This window comes from Ascaphus truei, chromosome 3 (assembly GCF_040206685.1).
Source record: "Ascaphus truei isolate aAscTru1 chromosome 3, aAscTru1.hap1, whole genome shotgun sequence".
In the NCBI taxonomy this organism is placed as follows: Eukaryota; Metazoa; Chordata; class Amphibia; order Anura; family Ascaphidae; genus Ascaphus; species Ascaphus truei.
The window spans coordinates 112467308-112488063 of record NC_134485.1 but is presented as its reverse complement, the minus strand read 5'-3'; positions in this window follow the sequence as shown (position 1 = coordinate 112488063).

Here is a 20756-nt window from a genome sequence, read left to right as displayed (position 1 = left end):
GAAGTAACTGGGTACAAATTTAGCTAGTTTAACTGGGTTGAGGTATCACCTCATTAATACCTTATATAAATTTCCCTTTAATGTCGTGCAGATGGAGCTTTTCACTGCTACAATTTATCCAGTCTTCGTCTTCTAACGTCCTGCCTAAGTCTGTTTCCCATGAGTCATGAAGCTTAGTTTCTGTTTATATTTTTTACCAGAACTGATCACCTTTCTGTATAATCTAGAGGTTAGTCCCCGCGTGTCATTTCCCTGTACGTAGAGCGATTCAAAATTTGTCAACGCAGGACGTATTGTGTATTTGGTGTAAACTGCCCGGATCTGGAGATATCTAAAAAATTCAGTGTTGGGAATGTCTTTTTCTGACTTAATTTGCTTGAATGTTTTGATGGTGTTTCTACCGTCTAGATCCTTCAACCTCCCAATCCCACCTTGTTTCCAATTTTTAAATTCCCTCTCCTCTAGCCCTGGAACAAAATCTGGATTACCATACAATGGGGTCATCAGGGAATGCTTTGAAGTCAATGAACATCTAAATTTGGTGAATTTTCAAGCTGAGAGTGAGCTGAGCATCGAGGACAGCAGTTTATTTAATGCTTTTAACCTAGATTTAGGGTACCAGATTAGATTGCGAATTTCTAAACGGCGCATAGTTCGCTCTCTAGTGCCACCCATCTTCGCATCTCCGGGTCTGTATGCTATTAGACAATTTGACTTAATTGGGCCGCTCTATAATATGAGAGCAAGCAAGGTACCGCCAGCCCACTATTTTCATTGGGTCTTTGTAAGATTTTTGCTTTGGTTCATGCTTTTTTATTTCAACAAATAATTTAAAAAATTTGGGATTGCATATCTATAATATCCATTGGAACTATGGATATTGGCAAAGTCTGAAATAGGTATAATAGCAAGGGCAAAAGGTTCATCTTAACGCTGTAAATTCTTCCAATCCATGAGACACCAAACGAGGACAATCCCCTCAGCTCTTTCTTCAAGGACTGCAATAATTTGCCTTATACTGTATAACGAATTCACATTTTTTTGTCAGGTTCACCCTCAAATACTTAATGGCTTTGATTTGCTCTTAAAATTGAAATGAATCTCTATTAGCTTTTCAGTTTCTTTCGGGATATTTAAACTTAGGGCTTCCGATTTGGCTTGATTTATTTTGAACCCTGACACATAATTAAATTTCCCTAAAAGGTCAAAAAGTTTGGGTAGAAAGGTGAGAGGCTGCGAAAGTGTCAGAATGATATCATCTGCATATAATGCCGCTTTATGTGTTTGTGACAGAATTTGGATTCCAGAAATGTCATGACTGTTCCTTATTGTAACACTTGCGCTGCCCACGAGCAAGACAGGACCCCGGTACTGAGGTGGGGAACTAGCAAACCACACACCCAAAGCAGCGGAAGTGTGACTTGCAGGCGGATTTTCAAACATAGCTGGGTCTGGGTTGGAGAGTGGGTTAATCGATACTTGCCAAGGTCTTGGAATGGAGAATTCAGAATAGTCAAGTCCCTTAGCCGTGATCTGGGGTTGGAGAGGTCAGAATCGTGGAAGTCCGTATAGCCGTGGTCTGGGGTTGGAGAGGTTAGAATCGTGGAGGTCTGTATAGCCGTGGTCTGGGTTGGAGAGGTGCGCCGAGTCGAGGGTAAGCCAGGGTCAACATCCAGAGAGGTTCCAAGGTCAAGCTGGGTCGGCACCCGAAGGGTTAAACTGCAAGGTAAACACAGGACAAGGAGCAAGGCACAACAGACAGAGGAGCTCAAGGCTACAACAAGTTATGCTCAGCAATGACTGGGAGTGAGAGCAGGGTACTTATGGGAAACGGGAACCAGTAGCAAGGGAGGCGGAGCAGAGGCGCGGCCTCCGCAGAGGCAAGGATTGACTGCAAGAGACAAGTGGGCTAAATGAATACTCCCACGCATCTTGGGAGCGGTGCACGTTGTCATGTGTGTGCGACGCTCGTGAAAAAAAGCGCGGTGTGTCCGAGGTGGCAGAGCTAAGCTCCGTGGCACACTAGAAGAGCTGCGTGTGTGCGCGCACTTTGTAAGCAGAGCGGGGGTGCGCGCACACGCTGGTGCAAGAGCGGAGGTCTGAGATAAGACAGGTAAGGAGGGAACACGTCCTTACTCTTATTTGGGAGGCTAGTGGCTCAATGCATAGGGCGAACAGCAGGGGCGAAAGCAGGCAACCCTCCCTTGTACCACTCTTGATTTTAAAAAGTCCAGATGGGAAACCCTGGTGAATTACCTTTGCGATAGAAACATAGTGACGAACCGCTCACCTAGTAGTATAAAATTAAAAACTTGGTGCAAAGGGAAGAAATCTATAATAGCTAACACTTGAACAAATGACCACCAGGGGTCACTAAAAGCCCTATAGTTGCACTCAGAAGTTAAAGCACCTAGGTAAAGGTACCGGAGATAAGTGCTATTATCATAACGATAGGACCAAAGGAAAAGGATCCAAAAGCCACCCTGCAGCGGACTCACAACAGTCCAAATATAAAATCAAAAAATAATAAAAAATGTAATAGTCTCTATACAATGACAAAACACACAACAACATATATAAACGCAAAGGCTTAAAATCCCAATGGAGGAGACGGCAATGAGTAAGGTATAGTCTGTATATAACTTAACTATAAGGAATAAACATCCTATATATATGGATGAGAGGAAAATTAGGTAGTATGTAGGTATATACACACTCAGCAATGCATAGTGCAATATGAAGTACAGGAGGACATTTCTAAGGTATATACTATACCTATGTATAAGAAAGGTCACAGATAAATATACCCTCTAATGTAGTAAGTACTACCACAGATGCACTTATAAACACCCAAAGACGTCCAGAAAGCCACAAAACTAGTCAGAAAATGCACATAAATGAGCCATATCAGAATGGCAAATATCCCTCCTATATCATGCATAGAAAATAGGTATACAATGGAGGTAACTAGCTGTGGTGATGAGTAAAATAGCATGTATACAAAATGCTAGGTAAATGGGGTAGAAGGAGCAATAAACATCTGTCAGTGTATCGCATTATACAACCGTATCTTCATAGCCCCTAGTTTCAAAAGTCAATAATGAGGACGCCGTCAATCATGAAGACGAGTATAACTTTATTCTGGTGAAAAATCCTACTATCGCCACATTTTACCATCTACCAAAAATCCACAAGGATAAGATCCCTTCACCAGGTAGACCGATTGTGTCCGGCATCAATAATATCACCTCAAATGCAAGCGTCTACCTTGATCGCTTTTTAAGACCTTTTGTTGGTTCACTCCCCTCGCATCTCAAAGATACGAAGGATGTGCTCCTTAGAATTGAAAGTGTCGTAGTGGACGCAGATACCCTGCTAGTGGGTATTGATGTCGATAGTCTTTACACTAGCATTCCACACAAAGCAGGAATCAAGGCAGTGGAATTTTTTCTAAGGACACGTGATGAGAATGCTCGAACACACAACAGGTTTATTCTTCAACTCCTTGACCTAGTGCTTACCAAAAATTATTTTCTGTTTGATCACAAAATGTATCACCAAATACAAGGTACAGTCATGGGCACAATGTGCGCTGCCACCTATGCTAACCTCTACTTAGGATGGTGGGAGGAAGCCGTGGTGTTCATGGATGACAACGAGATGTATACGGACCACATTGACATGTGGTCTAGATACATAGATGACATCTTGTTATTGTGGAGTGGGACCTTTGAATTATTGCAACAATTCATTCATAAACTTAATCACAACAACCATAACCTAAGCTCACGTATGAGGCACACAAAGACAAAATCAATTTCCTTGATTTGACCATATCTAAAGGGGATAATGGTAGACTGGAATCAACCATATTTAGAAAGGCAACATCAACTAATAGCCTTCTTAAGGCAGACAGTCACCACCCACCACATATGATAAACAGTATTCCTACAGGACAATTCCTCCGACTATGGAGGTTCGTTCCAATACTCAGGAATACAAACAACAGTCTGGGGCTATGGTCAACCGGTTCAATGAACGGGGTTACAAGAAAGATGTGATAAACAGAGCCTACCGAAAGGCTCTTAACACCACTAGGTCAACACTTTTGACACAAAACCAGCGGACACAGGATTCCACTGACAGCACTATTAGATTCATTGGCACGTATAATGACCAATGGGGATCTATTCGACAAATCCTCCAGAAACACTGGCACATACTGATGCAAGACCTTGACCTATCACAGATCCTTAAACACTCAACCAACATGGTGTGTCGAAGGCCTAAAAACCTTAGAGACCGCTTAGTACACAGCCACTACCAAACTAAACCAACTAAGACATGGCTCGGCCCTAAACCATGTGGGTTCTACACATGTGGACATTGCAAAGCATGTTCATCTTTGCTAACAACTAAAGTATTCTCTGACTTTAAAAATCTTAAAACTTATAAGATTAAGAACTTTATTACCTGCCTAACTACGGGAGTTATATATCTTATTATTTGCCAATGTGGCAAACAATACATCGGAGAAACACACAGGCAACTGAAAATTAGGGTTCTAGAGCACCTTGGCTCTATACGTAATGAGGCTGATACACCGTTGGCTCTACACATCATAGGTCTCCATCATGGAGACCCTTCAGTCCTTAAGTTTGTGGGCATCGACCACATACCATGGGGACAACGCAAGGGTGACTGGGACCGCAAACTGCTCTAAAGTGAATGTCGGTGGATTCACATGCTTAATACCCTCTTGTTTAAATGAAGGGTTTCTTTACTCCTCATTTTTATAGATTTATTAGTGCTATATTTCTAGATTCACACCACAGCTACTTACCACACAGAAGAAGACAAGAAGCTGTATGGTGCTCAAACATAGATCAATAGCTTATGCAAGCCTGAATAGACTGAATCCTCACTGTGCAAATCCTTGGACTATCACTTAAATGTACAGACCAATGGTCACATAATGAACAACACCTAAATCCACCGTTAATCGAATAGCTGGATGGAGTTCCACTTTAGGATTAGTAACAACTCCCACTGGCTAGAATCCAGACATATGTACATCGATGTGGAAAAATAAAAAGGTGTGCAAGAGTAATATTACTCACATCTGTATGGTCTTCTGTGTGATGTCCCTCCACATGTGTGTGCCTCCGTTTTTCCATGAAATCCAAACAGGCAGGCGAAGGAAAGTTGGAGCACTACTGTACACAGTGAAAAAGAGAAACTGCAAGAGAGTGTGTCCCATAAAATGAAAATATTTAATGAATCAAGGCATCAGGTACAAAAACGAGCCCACGGGCCCCCACCAATGCGTTTCGAGCAGAACGCTCGAAACGCGTTGGTGGGGGCCCGTGGGCTCGTTTTTGTACCTGATGCCTTGATTCATTAAATATTTTCATTTTATGGGACACACTCTCTTGCAGTTTCTCTTTTTCACTGTCTACAGTAGTGCTCCAACTTTCCTTCGCCTGCCTACTTACCACACATAGAGGATATTTGGACTGGGGCGCTCCCTGGATTTCGTGGCTTAAAAAGTTGTTGTAATGAATAACTCTGTTAAAATTAATAAAATATACAAATATGGTTTTGTGTTTGTGGTGCAAAAGAGTATATAAGAAAACATATACTGGCCCTTTTTGCTGATTTTTGTGGTTGCTGCTTGACCTTGGAGAAGGGAATCCCGTGTCCTTCTCAGCGTGGCAATAGTGGTGTGAAGATGGTCAGCGCGAACCTCGTGGACCTCACGAATATGGTGGATCCGGATGAAGTATCAAGGGAAGAATAAATGAGAATAAAACACAATATTAGTGTATCGTGTCCACATGTGGGGGATGGGGGGATGGGGAGTGGGGGGGGAGAGGGGGAGTGGTGGGGTGAGGGAGGAGTGGACGATGGAAGGATTGATAGTGGGTTCCCACTAACTAATCACAGAATACATAGAGTGTATGGATTCAGTGACTCACATGGGCTTGTGTGGTGTCTCTCCCTCAACGCTGACTGTAGTGGATTTATTACAGACTCATATGCTGGAGTCTCAATATACATAAAACTCACACGGCCTGATGTGAGTCCTTGCCCTCAGAGGGTGATGTCCTTTATGGATGGTGTTTTGTTGTTTCTGCAGAGTTGTCCCCCGATGGGTGTGGTGTGTGGGTGTCTCCTCTCCCCGTATCCCAAATGACCAAAAAAGGAGGTGTGCAAACCAAAATATATTAAAAGGTCTTTAATGGGTTAACAGTGAAGACATGTGCATACACTATGCATACATGTTGTGGTGCTTTAAAAGGTGTAAAACAATATAGGACACAATGACACAATGAACTAGACAGTAGATGATATACTGAAGCAAACACAAAGAATAGACACTCACACTAAACAAATTTACTTGCCCATTGACAGAGGGACCCAGCACACTGCAGGACATCCGGTACAGATCTCCCTTTCCGGTTCCGCTGCCGGACGCGCCAGTGGGAGCAAGAACGGAGGAGGAAATCTTGCAGGAGTGTCTAGAGCGGTTGATGCTGGGCAAGTAAATTTGTCAGCGTTGAGGGAGAGACACCACACAAGCCCGTGTGAGTCACTGAATCCATACACTCTATGTATTCTGTGATTAGTTAGTGGGAACCCACTATCAATCCTTCCATCGTCCACTCCTCCCTCACCCCACCACTCCCCCTCCCCCCCCCACTCCCCATCCCCCCATCCCCCACATGTGGACACGATACACTAATATTGTGTTTTATTCTCATTTATTCTTCCCTTGATACTTCATCCGGATCCACCATATTCGTGAGGTCCACGAGGTTCGCGCTGACCATCTTCACACCACTACTTACCACACATGCTCATTTTTTCTTTTGGGGTTTAGGGGGATCCAGGTATATTAATATACTTTAGTGGTACCGTTTTGACCTTAAGGGCGGTTCCAACTAGTGTAGCACAATCCTACATTTACATATATATACACCACGTTTGTTTTTCTTTGTCTATTAACACTTCACCTTATTGATCCTGGGGATTAGAGGGATCCAGGTATATTTGTTAATTTAATATATCCCAGAGGTACCGTTTTGACCCCTAGAGGCGGTCCCGAAAGTGTAGTACAATCCTACACTACACATCATTGTATATATTTATATTTTCACCTATTTGCCCACATAAATCACATACTATTTATTAGGTTCCTGGTATATGCACATTCACCTTGCACGTTTACCTTTTTTTTGTAGTCACAACATGAGGGTTTACCTCTCTTTAATCAGACACAGTACACATTACTGAGATACACTTTATTGTGATTACTTACCTTAGTTCATATCTACGATTTAAGTGTCCTCTTCAATCTGTGGACGTTGCTTGGATAACACGATATCCCCTATTACCAATCATGTGTCCTGACAACAGAACTACAGCCTCAACATATTATTAGGATTCACTTCTACGATTTAAGTGTCCAATACTATCTTTGGACGTTGCTTTTCTGACATGATAGGTCGCTCTACTCTGAATATTCTCTATTCACCTATGGTCAGTGCTTCTGATGACCCTGCATCATTTTATACTTAGCCAATGACACTCGGGTATACTAGTCACCCTTATTACGACATAGATATTTTGTCTGTGTATCCTTAATGTATATGTTTATCTTTTTTGAAGTAGACATAAAACAACTTGCCGACATATACACTGGCGACACACTTTATTCGAGCTCGGCTAGTCCCACGAATTCGGGTATACCCGGGTGTATTGAGGTTTGTGACTGTTTTCTGCCCGAGTGCATTGGGTTATTTTCCAGGCAGGGATTGAAGCATTTTATTCCCGCTGGCTGCAATACTGCACAGTATATATATATATACTGCATTACAATTCATGAATTTATGCCATCTGGTAGACACGCGAAGCATTGCAGCCTATTAAATCCTAATCATTATCATTTAACAGATCAGCCGCCCGTCAGCCAGGCATGAACCCAGGCTGGGAAGGCAAATGCAACGGGGCTTGTCAGAGGTGAGGAGCGGTGCATTCCAGGTATCTGCCAGGTACATACTGGGTATTTGCTCGAATAAAGTGTGTCGGTGCAGTATCTCTAGTGTTACTACTTACCTATAGTTCATATCTACAATTTAAGTATCCTCGTCGACCTGTGGACTCCGCTATGAGGTGCCGGTTATATGTCCTGACAATAGAGTTCATGCTTAGACATGCCATTCTGATGATTCACTTCTACGATTTAAGTGTCCTTTACCATCTTCGGACCTTGCGCTTTTTATGGGCCATCTTACTCCAACTACCTATGTTTATTTTAGGGTTAATGTTCCCTTCATTACCTATTAAAGATCCTACCACGATACACATATTGTCCCTTGAACATATCACATCAGATTTCATTCCCTCTGAATAGACAGTTCTGCTTAGGTGTATACATATATATATATACCTCTTTTTAGGCTATATACACATACTCCCTGTACTTACCATTGATCGTGCCGCCGAGCCTCTATCCACACTCAGAGATGCTGTCAGTCTTTTACCTATCTATTGGCTGAGAGTCCCCTGTAACGGACTACAAATTGAGGTACCGAAAATCACGTTATGTGACTCCACCCCTGAAGAAGCGTGCCGTAGCACGTGAAACGTATGTCGGGTATGGTGACATCTGGTCTGTGATGTGCACCAGGAGAGACGGCGTCCTCATGATTGACTTTTGAAACTAGGGGCTATGAAGATACGGTTTTATAATGCGATACACTGACAGATGTTTATTGCTCCTTCTACCACATTTACCTAGCACTTTGTATACACGCCATTTTACTCATCACCACAGCTAGTTACCTCCATTGTATACCTACTTTCTATGCATGATATAGGAGGGATATTTGCCATTCTGATATGGCTCATTTATGTGCATTTTCTGACTAGCTTTGTGGCTTTCTGGACGTCTTTGGGTGTTTATAAGTGCATCTATGTTAGAAACTTACTACATTAGAGGGTTTATTTATCTGTGACCTTTCTTATACATAGGTATAGTATATACCTTAGAAATGTCCTCCTGTACTTCATATTGCACTATGCATTGCTGAGTGTGTATACATACCTACATACTACCTCATTTTCCCCTCATCAATATATAGGATATTTATTCTTTATAGTTAAGTTATATACAGACTATACCTTACTCATTGCCGTCTCCTTCATTGGGGATTTTTTTTTTGGACTGTTGTGAGTCCGCTGCAGGGTGGCTTTTGGACCCTTTTCCTTTGGTCCTATCGTTATGATAATAGCACTTATCTCCAGTACCTTTACCTAGGTGCTTTAACTTCTGAGTGCAACTATAGGGCTTTTAGTGACCCCTGGTGGTCATTTGTTCAAGTGTTAGCTATTATGAATTACCTTTGCGGATGGTTTTGTGTATAGTGCTTTGATTGCCCTTAAGATTCTGCCCCCGAACCCAAACGCCTCCAACGTGGCATCTAGAAATGGCCAGTCTATTCTGTCAAAGGCTTTTTTCTGCATCTAAACCATTGGGATCTTGTTGGTGTTAACATACTCTATTATTTCAATGATTCTTCTGGTATTGTCGGCCGCTTGTCTATCTTTTATTAATCCAACTTGATCAGGGATAATCAGCCCAGGCAGAATATCGCTTAATCTGTTGGCCAGCATTTTTGAGTACATTATAATGTATGAATTAATTAATGAAATTGGCCTGTAACTTTGGCAATTTGTGGGTTCTTTCCCTGTTTATGAATCACCAAAATGGACACCTGGAGCATCTGGTCTGGGAACGGTGCCCCCGCTAGGACAGCATTAAACATCCTGAGCATATGAGGGGCCAGAACTCCTATAAATTTGTTATCGTATAAATTGGAAAAACCATCTGGGCCCGGAGCTTTTGCCGGTTTAAGATTTTTAACCACTTCCAATAGTTCTTCCGCTGAAAACTCTTTCTCTAAGGACTCTAGCTCAAACCCACCTAACCTTGGCAAATCCGAGTCTGCTAGAAACTGCTCTAATTCTTTGCTCGTTTTTGCGTTATGTCCCACCTTCTCCCTGTTATATAGCTTTTCATAGTATGCCTTAAACTCTTCAACAATATGCTTGGGGTTGAACGTTACTCGTCCCTGTTTAGTCCTAATCGAGTGTATATTATAATTTTGCTGTTTATTGCGGATTTTATTTGCTAGCATGGTATCTGGCTTGTTTGCTTTTTCAAAACATTTCCTCTTTGTCCAACTCAGCGTTCTCTCTGCCTGGGAGGTGAGGAGCTGGTTTAGTTCAATTCTTACATCCTTTAACTCCTACAATATTTCCACTCTACCTGTTCTGTTATGGAGAATAGAGAGTTCATGAAGCTTCCCTTGTAACTGTTTTAACTTTGCCTCTCTCTTTTTTTTTCTGCCCGCCGCTATATTTATCAGGGTCTCCCTGAGCGTGGCCTTTTGAGCCTCCCACAGCATTGTGTGGGAATCCACACTGCCTTTATTGATTACAAAAAAACTGTGCAATCACTTCCTTGATCATTTGTGCAATATCTGGGATGTTATTTATTGATTCATTAAGTTTCCAGTTTGCTCCCGGGCTAGCCAGTCTAATTTGAGAGCACCTTAGCTCTATAGGTGCATGATCTGACCATAAAATATCATGTATCCCTGAATAGGAGATCTGGGGAACCAGTCTATTGGATACAAAGAAGTAATCAATTCTGCTGTAGCTGTCGTGCAGGTGCAAATAGAATAAAAACCCTCTCTCCCCATGGTGTTGCTTTCTCCAAATATCAACCAACTGCCTGTCCTGTAACCCGGTGAGAAGCGCTACCTTCCCCTCGCCTTTGTTCCTTTTTCTGTGATTATGTATCTATAGATGAGTGTATGAACTTGTTGAAAGCCCCTGCAAGTACAATATTGCCCTCCGTTATTTTGTTTAGTGTGGAGAAAAAACTGTAGAAAAATTGCAGGTCAATCTCGCACGGGGCATATACAGTACATTTGCCAGATTGAAGCAACCTCCTTGTAGTGTACCCGTAAATATTAAATATCTACCTTCCTTGTCCCTTCTTATTTTGTTCACTTTAAAGGGTATCTTATTATGTATCAGTATGGCAACCCTCTCTTCTTTTCCTTTGCTGATGACAGGTGAATGTGTCTGAAATTTTTATCTAGAAATTTAGGAGAGCTTGATTCGCTGAAGTGTGTTCCTTGTAGGAACAAGATATCAACTCTCTTTTTCATGTATTCTGTGAAAGCTACTCTCCGCTTTTGTGGGCTATTAAAGCTCTTAACAATATGTGAAATGATGTTCACTGCCATTTATGGCTCCTATATGACCCTATAGCCCAATTGACACATCCATCCGCGCCACCTGGAGCTCCAGAACATTTTCTTCTTGACTCCGCTCACCTCAACCTTCTCGCCCCCTCGGTCAGGACATGGGATGGAACAGGAAACACACACGAGGTTGGACAGGGGAAAAAGGACAGAAATACAACATACAAAACTCCAAGTGCCTATGTTGGTCCAAAATGACCTAGGCACCATTGCCGAGGGATATCAGGACTCTCCAGACCCATGGAATATTGGGCCTCGAGGCATGGGCTACAGGTGAGCCCAGAACCCCCCTGGGCTTCAACAGTAAGATGGGTGAGGCCAGTCTTACTGGGCAAGCAACCCACGACAACCGTCAGGATGACGACAGTCCCGCCCAGCTCCCGACATAGTTCATATTATAACTGGTATAACACCCCTTTTAACCACCCCTAATTTATTAACTGTAGTGAACTCTGTATGGCTCTTCTCTAAATTCCCTAATGATTTTTTGCTATTCCTCCTTTGTACCCTGCTGAATGCCTCATCTTTTCTTACTTTCTTCTCTGCACCCCCCACTCTGACCCCCTGCCCTCCAGTATTTATTTGCAACTCTTCTTGTTCCATTCAGTAGTGTAGCTAATAGCAGGAACCCATCGTCCTGTGTGCCTATTTGTGGCTCTCTCTCTTCACTGCATCTTATAGCTGATCTGAATGTTCTATGTACCTGGCTTTGCACTCCTCAGTGATCCCTACTGCCTTCACTTTCTTTCCCCTTCCCTTTGAGCTAAACTTTCCTCCTCTTGGTCGGCTACCCTCTATCTCCTGTCCTGTGCATCTCTAACATGTCCCTCCACCTCCTTATTCTGAGCCAGATCCCCCTTACTTCACTCCTGTTCCCTCCCTTCTCCTTTCGCCACTTACCTCTGCCCTTTCATTCAACTTCAGATCCAGGCCCATAGCCCGTGACCCACCCTCCCCCCTCTCTCCCTATCCCGTAGAGGAATGCACATACCTCCACAGGGACCACAAGGTAAGTCTCTTTCACCTTTCTGTTCTTCTGTTTGGGAACTCTTCTGACTCCAGTCCTCAGGCTCCGCTCCTTCTCCCCAATGTTTCTCCACTCCCTCCCCCCCACGATCCCCACAGTAAGTTCCTGGTCTTTCCGAGACTCTGTGACGCTACTTCCCCCCCACTCCCTCACCTTTCCCATACGCTCGGTGGTCCACATTTGCCTACACCATCCCTGCCAACACACCCTTCCATCCAACCATTCACACTCACATTCTCATACATTCACACTCACGTGCACAGTCACCTCCACTCACACAGTCCAGTGGGAGCCGGTGTGCTGTTAGCTCGTTCTGCTGCTCTCTCCTTCTTGGATCCTACGTCAGCGTCATCCTTGACCTTTGGACCTGGGTTACCGCTTCTCTTCCTCTGCCTTCCTGCCAATCCAGCATGTGGAAGCCTCCATCTTTGTAAGTCCTTTATTGCTGTTTTCCTCCCAGTTTCTTCTTTTTGGCTTTTTCCTCCTCCTTCTTTTCCGCAGATGCTCTGTAAGAGCCGGACCGGAATTTTAAATGTATTCTTTCCAGAGGGTCATTGTAAGTTGCCACAGTCCTTTGTAGAGCCTTAGATTATGTATAACAAAAATGTGAACATGCCCCTTTAAGTGTTTAATTGGATAATTGTCCACTTGAGTAAATTGTAACTTAATCTCGTTGTTCTCTTGCAGGGCTTCCCACTTTCCTCCAGCTCTCTTCAGGGGAGGATGTCTGCTCCTGCTTGTGAGTAGGTTCTTCAGTTATTCCTAAACCTTTTAGGAACTTTGCAGCACCTGAAATGTCCTTTATGGTATGTGCCCTACCATTTTTTATTGCCAAAAGAGCGAATGGGAAAACCAATCTGTATTTAATTCCTTTATCCCTGAGGGTTTTTGTGACAGGTTGGAGGCCTTTCTTCTCCCTAGTGTGACTGGGGATATGTCCTGAAAGACGAATATTTTATTCCCGTCAAATGAAGTTGTGGGAGAGGCTATTTCCTCTTTTGTTCTGAAATAGTGTAGGCAAATTATAACATCCCTTGGGGGATTATTTGGCAGTGGTTTCGAGCTCAGTCCATTGCTAATTCTGCACTTGTTTTGGCGGGCAGAATGGAGGACATCCATCTTCCCACCTAGTCTTTCACATCAATCATGGCCTCAGGGATTCCACGGATCCTTAAATTATTGTGGCGGTTTCGGTTTTCAGAGTCCTCCTGATGCTCTGTCAGTTCATCAACCCTTTTCTTAAGGGTGGCTAGCTCCTAATCATTGTCCTTCTGAGCTTTGATGGTAATGTCCAATTTCTCCTCCAATAATCCTGTGCTGTCTCAAATGCTATTCAGGTCTTTCTGCAAGTTTTGCATTTCGCTGTTAAAAAATTATTTTAATTCCAGCAAAAGATTTGTAATGTCTTTTTAGGTAACCATGCTCATTTGAGGGTTTTCTTGTGCTGAGTCTGTATCTGATCCCCCTCCTGATGACATCTCCCCTTCTCTCTCCATTCGCGTCATTTCAGCACCACCGAAATATGATTTAATATTCAGCGTTTGCGGTTTCTTTTGTGCTCTGGTGGTCATCGTCCATTGACCGGGTTGTTAAAGTGTTCCGGAGCACTTTTCTTTGGTCTTGGATTTCGGGTTTATATACCTTTATTATTATTATCAGCGTCGGGTAGTAGCGGAGCTACGGGACTATGCGACCATTCCCCACAAAGTCACGCATGCTCCCATTTAAGGTTAACTTATATGCACAGTATCAACCAGACCAAAACCTTAAATTTTCCCTGGATGTATGGTTTGCTGAACAAGATCAACATTCGGATTAGAGGGATTTTCCAGCCATCTTTTAAATGCTGGCTCATGCGCTCTTTCGCTTTTTTTTTTCATCATTGCAATATTCTTTTAAAGACAGAATGCTATGATGTTCAATTCCTATAGCATTAATCTTAGTTTGAATGTTTATCCAAATATTCTTTTTACAAGTCAATGTTGAATTTTCAGGTTATATACAATACATATATTGTTTCCTATAATTTAATTGCCATACACTTCATTGTGTATTATGAAATGTCTGCACATTTTCATATTGAGTATATATATATATATATATATATATATATATATATTATATATATATATATATATATATATATATATATATATATATAAATATATATATATATATATATATATATATATATATTCACATATATTTCACTGTAATAACATGCATTTTTCTAAAGACAAATCAATGTGAAGGATCAACCTTTTGAATACATCAAAACATATCTAGTGTAGTTATTAGACAGAGAGAATATCTATGTCTTATTGGTACTCAACATTACATGTTATAATTAAAACAGAAAAGAAATGCACATGTATACTGAAATAACATAAATTATCTCTTCAATGAGGATATCCACTTCTGGATTGGAAAACGTATCCTTTCTTTGACTTAACGTTGCTTCTTTGTCTGCTTGTCCAGAACGGTCTACAATATTTGCCCAGTGCTCTAATTGACTGGATAGAGCTTCATTTTCCATCGGTACATCATTTGCCAATTATATCTCTTGCCTTGGGCTGTTTGACCTGTAATATCTTCCTGTAAAGCGTATGTCGGCCTTGTTATTGCATTGTTTGCTAGATGCAGGATAATTTGCATATGTGTATTTCCTGGTTGTTATAACTTGTTTCTTTTTCTTCTGTGGGTGCCTTGCTAAGTAACTGTACTGAGACACTGGCTACTAATACGACCTTGTGTGGAATCTTGCTTTGGAAAGTCTGTTGCAGGATATAATGAAATATAATCCATCATATTTTGATCATGATTAACATTTGAGATTACACACATTTTATTCTGATTATTTGGAAAAATCTTTGGCCCAACGGGTGAGTGATACTGTACAGTAATTGAGTTTCATCATATGGACGTTGCTTCATATACAATGGATTACACTGACAAATACATGGGATGGACTTCTGAACAGTGGATTACTGATGTGCAGCACTGGTAAATTTGTGCCACTCACAGATTGTTAATGTTGATTAAACAGGGTTGAGCATTTACTGATTATAATTTTGGATGGGCTGATGAAAGACATTGTTTTCTAATACAGTATGTAGATTGGGCTCTCATACATGCAAAAACTGTTTGAGCTTCTTTTGGTAACACACAATGGTGATTTCATTTTAATTTTGTCTTGTATGTTTATTCATTATTTTTCTTTTTTTGCACGGTTGCACTTATTTAGGGGTTAATTGCGATTAGTAAACATGTGTATACGATCTTGTAGACTAATCAATATCAGCTGGTGTCTACACCACACCTGTACCCTATGTGCTGTTACCCTATATTAAGTGCACTCTATACCTGGCGGACCACTCTTTGACAAAGCGCTTCGGCGTGAAACGCGTTAGAGGACCCGCCAGGACTCTACTGTCATGTCTTTTTACCAATAAACACTTTTTTATGGTCACACAATCCAGCTCTGCGTAATTTGGCTGTGCACTGTTTTTTCCATTCTATGGATAACTCTCTCTGCATTTACATAATATGCCTTTTCCTCTGTTGCTCTACTACTAAAACGCTAAGAGAGGCTCTCATTTTTTCCTGTCTTGGCTATTGTAAACTTCTAGTGTCTGGCCTTCCGGCCTCTCACCTGTCTCCCCTACAATCTATCCTAAACACTGCCGCTAGACTCACTTTACTCTCTCCCAAATCTGGCTGTGTCGCTACTGCTCAAATTCCCTTTCCTGTCTTCTCTCTTTTAAGATTATTCACTTCTCTGCCCCCGCTTACATCTCAGCCCTAATTTCTTGCTATACTGTATGCCAGCCCGACTCTTGCTTTCTTCTCAAGGATGTCTTCTGTCTGTCCCTTTTGTATCTAAAGCCCTTTCCCACCTAAAACCATACTCACTTACTGCCCCCCACCTCTGGAATGCCCTTCCCTTCAATATCCAACTAGCACCCCCTCTCTCCACCTTTAAGGCCAATATTAAAACACACCTCTTTAATGAAGCATTTTGGTCTATTGGCTAATACTATACATCTTACAGTATATGCATTTAACATAACATTTTGCAGATGTACTTACCATAAAACCCTCTACTATCTCTGAAAGTTCTCACTACATACCACTTCTAATAGATTGTAAGCTCCTTGGAGAAAATACTCTTTTTCCTAATGTTACTTTTATTTTGAAGCGGTCATTCCTATTACTGTATGTCACTGCTGTATCACTGCTGTGAAGCACTATGTACATGTGTGGCACAATATAAATAAAGATATAACTGTACATTCATACAATTAGACAAATGACAATACAAAAAACAATAAGCAGCTTTAAGCACAGAATATATATATACATATATATATATATATATATATATATATATATATATATATATATATATATATATATATATATATATATATATATTTTCCTCTCACAATACTAAAAGCAGCACTATCTAGGCCATTCATTTTTATAATTATTCTTGCATTACAGATTCACACAAATGTCACCAGAATATGAAATGGAGGACATCTGTGGAAACTTTAACTGCATGAATAAATCATGTAATCACAATAGGGATGATTAATTAAAAATTAAAATCGACTCCTAATGCTTGGTTTTGTTTTTAAAGCAAGAGCTACAATTATAATTATGTTCTGGATGCATTCTTGGAAAATAATTGGTAAATCCAGTGCAATTTGCCTTTTTGTTATAAAGTACAATTCCATGGTAAATTATAAAACGGGACATATGCCGACAGTCATCAAGCCTTGTTTAAACAAAGTTAATAAAATATCGTAACAGTAGGAAACAAAATATCAGATGCTTTTATAGACTTTTTATGACCTGAGTCATCAAGATTCCAATAAAATATTCACAGGTGCGATACTTTAAGACAAGTAGTGCTGTGATTATTAATGGAACGATAATAAGAAGTTAATGACTGCATCACGAGCAAATAGAGGATAAAGTCATGCTACTACCATAGGGTTATGATATATATATAAGAAACTGCACAGACTGAGGCTAAGAATGAGATACTCTGCAGCAGCCAGCACAACAACTAATAATACAAACATTGACAGTCACCAAGAACAGGACTGCACTGTTAACCTCTCAGATTACACACCTAATCAAGCAGAGTCCTCAGTATTACCAAATGGTCTCACATTCTGCCCTACCAAGCCTATGGACAAGATTGAGCTGTGCAGTGACCTGGAAGAATTCTTCAGAAGGCTGCGTCTTAAGGAGTTCTTCCACAACAGACACAACCAAGATTATGCCAACACGGCGGAAGGAGAGCCGCTGCACATGAGCAGGGAGAAGCAAAAATCAAACTGGATCCCACAAACTGGGCGCAACCCCACATTGGACCGGTACATTGAAAGCTTCAGACACAGCGCCAAAACCACCATCCTGGACAAAGTAAGGAAACAAACATATAATCTGACACTGATGGAGAGGAGAGCCATAGAATCGCTAAAGGCCAACCACAACATAACAATCAAACCTGCAGACAAGGGAGGAGCAGTGGTCATAATGAACACCACAGACTACCTGCGGGAAGCACACAGGCAACTCTCTGATTCAAAGTATTACACCCAACTGCAGGAGGATCCAACTAAAAAATACATGCCAGAACTCAACAGGATCATTAAAACACTCCCGATCCGCACAAGAGAACAAATTCTGGACCTGATACCAGCTAACCCAAAACCTGGCACATTCTACATGGTCCCTAAAATTCACAAAGAGGGCAACCCTGGGCGCCCTATTATCTCTGGATCTGGCACACTTACCGAGAATATTTCTGGCTGGGTGGAGGGCATTCTAAAACCACTTGTCAGGAACACACCCAGCTATATCCAGGATACCACCGACCTGCTAAACAAACTGAATGCAATTGGCCCCCTCCCAACAGGAACACTACTAGCAACCATGGATGTAGAGTCACTTTATAACAACATCCCCCACGAGGATGGGATTTCAGCCTGCAGATACTTTCTGGGACCGCAGGAGCCACTCACAGAGACAGTGACTAAATGCATCGAATTTATTCTGACCCATAACTACTTCACATTTGGAAATGACACATACCTTCAGACAACCGGGACCGCTATGGGTACTCGGATGGCGCCACAGTATGCCAATCTGTTCTGCGCAAAACTGGAAAGTGACTTTCTGTCCACCTGTCACTTGAAACCCCTTACATACCTTCGCTACATCGATGACATCCTCCTGATTTGGACCTCTGGCGAACAGGACCTCCTACAGTTCTATGACAACTTCAATACTTTCCACCCGACCATCAACCTCAAACTCACCCATTCCCCGGATGAAGTACACTTCCTAGACACCACCATTACTATAAAGAACAACCAACTACAGACCTCTGTATACCGCAAACCTACAGACAGAGCCAGCTATTTGAGGGACAACAGCTTCACCCCGACACACACCAAACATGCAAACATCTACAGTCAAGCCACACGATACAACTGGATATGCTCCGACACAACAGACAGAGACCAGCGGATTAAAGCCTTGAGATCAGACTTTATAAACCGTGGATATAACCACAGAATTGTAGACCAACAAATTCACAAAGCCACCAGAATACCAAGAAGTGATCTCCTTGAATACAAACAGAAGGAGACAAGTGACAGGGTACCTTTGGTGGTCACATATAACCCACACCTAGGAGCCCTACGCAAGATCGCCAGGAAACTACAACCCATCCTCCAGGAAGATACAAGACTGCAACAGGTCTTCCCTGAAGCACCCTTATTATCATACAGACAACCCCATAATCTCAAGAATATTATGGTGAGGAGTAAAGTATTCAGCAGTACAACTGAATGCGGGACAAAACCATGCCAGGACCCAAGATGCAAAACTTGCGCAATGCTCTACACAGCGGACACAATAAAAATACCACACAGGAATCGGGAATACAAAATCAGAGGAAGGTTCACCTGTTCTTCCAGCAATGTCGTGTACCTCATCATGTGCATGAAATGCCCAGGGGGCTGCTACTACATAGGTGAGACAGGGCAGGGGCTAAACAAGAGAATGAACCTACATCGCCACAGCATCACACGCGGTACAAGAGACAGTCCTGTTGGCGAACATTTCTCTGACTCTGGCATAAGATGAACGATCTGAGGGTTGCCATACTCAAAGGTAATCTTAAAACCCCGAAAGAGAGACGGTTGCATGAATACAAATTTATGCAACTGTTCGGGACACTTAGCAGTGGCCTAAACAGAGATCGAAATTTTATGAGTCATTACTGACACTAGTGAACTCTCGTCTCATGAGCGCTAAAGGCCATGTCTGTACATACTGTGCTACAGTATATATATGCACACACAGCTGTCTCTCACACATACTAATACTCCTTGTTTTTCCATCCCTATACACCAATAGGGACCACTAAATATCCACACACACTTTTAGTTGTGCAACAAACTCCCACATTTCCACACCCACCCACACCATTTATATCCACTCCCACTCCACACACACCTTGTGTAAAGCACTGTATATACTGTGGGCTCTCCATTCATTTTTATTCACACTGATACACATACACACTCTTTCTTCACTTGCTTTCAGTAACCTTTTGACACCTCTAGCCATCAAACACATCCACACCGGGGGAAGGAACAGCACAGATAACATTCGAAGAGACACTGTTTTTAAGTATACTTTTTGCTTCATTCATTGTAACATCGCCGGAAGAAGAGATCAGTGTATCTCGAAAGCTCGCACAAATAAAAGCATTTCGTTAGCCACAGAACGGTATCATCTATTTATTTTTTGATACATGCTAATACATGTCTTTTTGCAACAGTATATCTGAGTGCTGCTTTTGTGCCTTCTCTTATGTGAAGACAGGGTCTCTCTCTCTCTCTCTCTCTCTCTCTCTCTCTCTCTCTCTCTCTCTCTCTCTCTCTCTCTCTCTCTCTAAGAAGCGTGGCAGACACGTGAAACGTGCGTCGGGACGTGACGTCACTTGAGTGGCGACTTTCCGAAAGCAGCATCAGAAGCAGGCTTGTACCGATTCTATTAGCACATTTGGCAGCCATCCTTCACTCTGACTAGGAGATTGTGGTATAATATAGACCATATGTGCACGAGTACTAACTATTTTGCTCTATCTAGGAGTCTATGCTGGCCAATAGAGGACTATTGATGTGATATTTAGTGTCACACTACAACCTTAATGCGATCATAGAGACTCTATAATGTGCTTGTACTTACCTTTGTGATACCGTTTTTTGTCAACTGCATTTAATCGCTGTACATAGCACCATAGTGCTGGGAGAGCCATCTAGGCAAAATATACAAACAGAGCTATCTGTATACTGCGACAC